General features: G+C 41.5%; 1 non-coding gene across 1 annotated transcript; it reads right to left on the minus strand.

The window, feature by feature from the left end:
• Positions 1-456: 456 nt before the first annotated feature.
• On the minus strand, positions 457-620 carry LOC121285647. Its single transcript, XR_005944733.1, has one exon. It is a non-coding gene; the product is annotated as a U1 spliceosomal RNA (small nuclear RNA).
• Between the last annotated feature and the right edge of the window lie 2654 nt (positions 621-3274).

Genomic DNA, 3274 nt, shown 5'->3' on the forward strand with positions numbered 1-3274 from the left:
TGCATTAAGATTGGGCCCTAAGCTGTTGAGCTTCTCCCTAAACCTCTCCATCTTTCCACCGTTCTCCCCTCCTTTAAGCTGCTCCTTAAAACTCACTTCACCTATCATAATATCCGTTTACCTGGCTCGGCTCCAATATTTGTATGCTAACAGTCCTGCAATGTGTCTTGCAATGTTTTTACAGGTGCCATATAAATGTGAATTGTTGTTGAGCAAGTTTAAAAAAAATCATTAAGCTGATTCACCTGGCATTTTATCTACTGAGGGTGCATTATGGTTCATTCAGGGAGTCCAAGCTGCTGTGGCAACATGCATGCTGTAGTCTGGAGTTACGAATATTGATGGCTGAGGCCCCAATGTTCTTTGTATCACATGGCTGACCAGGAATCATTCCGACTCATACCACCTGCCACTTGAGTATGTTTGTAGGTTGAAGTCTATTTTTTGAATTGTGAACAGGGGAGAGCGCGAACGCAGTCCCCCACTATCACAAATTTTGCAGTCGAGTATCCCGCATTTGGGGACATCGCAGGCATCAGCACACCCAAAGTGCAATGGGCTAGCCTCGTCCTGGGAGAACCACCTTCCTGATCATGGTCTCTCCCCTGCCAGGTAAGTCGACTCAACATGTTTGGCTGTGTTATAAACGCACCCTCCTTGGCCATCAAGTCCTGGGCAGGGCTTGAACCTGGAGCTTCTACTACAGAAGCAAAGACACTACCCACTGTACCACATGACTGCCTCATCATCAATTGAGGGTGCACTTATTGTCTCATTCCCAGCACTATCCAGACAGGTGTGTAACTCTTTCGAGTACAAACCCGTTTCCATCTGTTTCAGATGAAGTTACATAGTTTCATAGTTTGCCATTGTGAGATTTGAACTCTTGATACTCTTTTGAGTAAACCTGTTTCCATCTGTTTCAGATGAAGTTACATTGTTTCATAGTTTGCCATTGTGAGATTTGAACTCTTGATACTCTTTTGAGTAAACCTGTTTCCATCTGTTTCAGATGAAGTTACATTGTTTCATAGTTTGCCATTGTGAGATTTGAACTCTTGATACTCTTTCGAGTACAAACCTGTTTCCATCTGTTTCAGATGAAGTCACATTGTTCCATAGTTTGCCATTGTGAGATTTGAACTCTTGATACTCTTTTGAGTAAACCTGTTTCCATCTGTTTCAGATGAAGTTACATTGTTTCATAGTTTGCCATTGTGAGATTTGAACTCTTGATAATCTTTTAAATGAAAACCAAATCAACAAAATTGGGATAAATCAGGCACAGCCCCTAATTCAGGTCAGCTGTAAAACCAAGAACAAAGTTTAAAGGAAACTTACAAACTTTAAATCAAAATGTGATTAAAGGGGTCAACAAAACACCCCAGTCCCCGCGGTGCCCACCGAGCACGGAAGGCCTCGAGAGTGCCAGCAGACACCGCGTGCTCCTTCTCCAGGGACATCCGGCAGCGAACGTAGCCGCGGAAGAGGGACAAACAATCGGGCGGGACTCCCCCGTCGATCGCCCGCTGCCTGGACCTGTTAATGGCCAACTTGGCCATTTTTTTCTTTGGGTTACAAGCCCAGTACCATAACCACATGGCTATTTAGGCCAAGCTATATCTTTCTGTAACTCTTTCGAGTACAAACCCTTTTCCATCTGTTTCAGATGAAGTTACATTGTTTCATAGTTTGCCATTGTGAGATTTGAACTCTTGATACTCTTTTGAGTAAACCTGTTTCCATCTGTTTCAGATGAAGTTACATTGTTTCATAGTTTGCCATTGTGAGATTTGAACTCTTGATACTCTTTTGAGTAAACCTGTTTCCATCTGTTTCAGATGAAGTTACATTGTTTCATAGTTTGCCATTGTGAGATTTGAACTCTTGATACTCTTTCGAGTACAAACCTGTTTCCATCTGTTTCAGATGAAGTCACATTGTTCCATAGTTTGCCATTGTGAGATTTGAACTCTTGATACTCTTTTGAGTAAACCTGTTTCCATCTGTTTCAGATGAAGTTACATTGTTTCATAGTTTGCCATTGTGAGATTTGAACTCTTGATACTCTTTCGAGTACAAACCTGTTTCCATCTGTTTCAGATGAAGTCACATTGTTCCATAGTTTGCCATTGTGAGATTTGAACTCTTGATCTTGGGGTTACAAACCCAGTGCCATAACCACTTGGCTATTTAAGCCAAGCAAACACGTTTCCATCTGTTCCTATTCAGATGAAGTTACATTGTTTCATAGTTTGCCATTGTGAGATTTGAACTCTTGATCTTGGGGTTACAAACCCAGTACCATAACCACTTGGCTATTTAGGCCAAGCCCAATAAGCAATAATCTCTTGATGAAGTTACATTGTTTCATAGTTTGCCATTGTGAGATTTGAACTCTTAATCTTGGGGTTACAAACCCAGTACCATAACCACTTGGCTATTTAGGCCAAGCTCTCAATTGAGGGTGCAGACTAAGAAGTCACTGGAGCACCATAATGAATGATTAGGAGCGTCCCAGTAGTTTATCGATTCTGTGCTGTTTCCAAATGAACACCACATCAGGATTGGGTATTCAGAAAATTGGCCCTTCCATTCAATCCTGTTCCTGAAATTCCTTAATGACTGCATTAAGGCCTTTGATAATAAATGCCAAATAAATTGTAGCAGGTTCATACCTATGGTAGATTTATGACAAAGAAATTGTCTTGCAGAAGGGATTATTAAAACCCACTTCACGAGTCTCTTAATTGCACATATTGGTGCTAAATCTTTTCTCAGCTTTCTTTAGTCAGATCCACACCTCAATAATTGGTTTAATTGGTGATTTACCACTTGAGCAGTGATGCTTAACGCTTGTGTTTAATCATGGTGCAAAATGCAACAGTGATTGAAAAGCTGAAGTTGTTTTTTTTTATTTTTGGAGATTTCCCTCCCTCTCTGGTTTTCTCCGGTCAGGAAGAATCATAGGGAAGAATTTTCCGGCAGTCTTTGGGGACCGCCTACATGGCTGTCTTTGATTGTCTCTGACCTGTATCAAAACTCAAGTAGCTGGCATCTAGATCACTAGTTGAATCAGGCTGGAGGGGAAGCCTCTCTGTTGGATCGGTCTCGATTCTGCTAGAGTAGAAAGGGAGAAAGTGTTTCCACTGGCAGCGAGTCAGTAACCGGAGGAGCCAGATTTAATGTAATTTTCAAAACAGCCAGGGGGAAGATGAGGAGAATTGTCTTCTGAGTAAGTTGTTATGATTTTTTTCATCCATAGGATGTGAGC

The sequence above is a fragment of the Carcharodon carcharias genome, chromosome 1 (genome assembly GCF_017639515.1).
Source record: "Carcharodon carcharias isolate sCarCar2 chromosome 1, sCarCar2.pri, whole genome shotgun sequence".
Taxonomy (NCBI): domain Eukaryota; kingdom Metazoa; phylum Chordata; class Chondrichthyes; order Lamniformes; family Lamnidae; genus Carcharodon; species Carcharodon carcharias.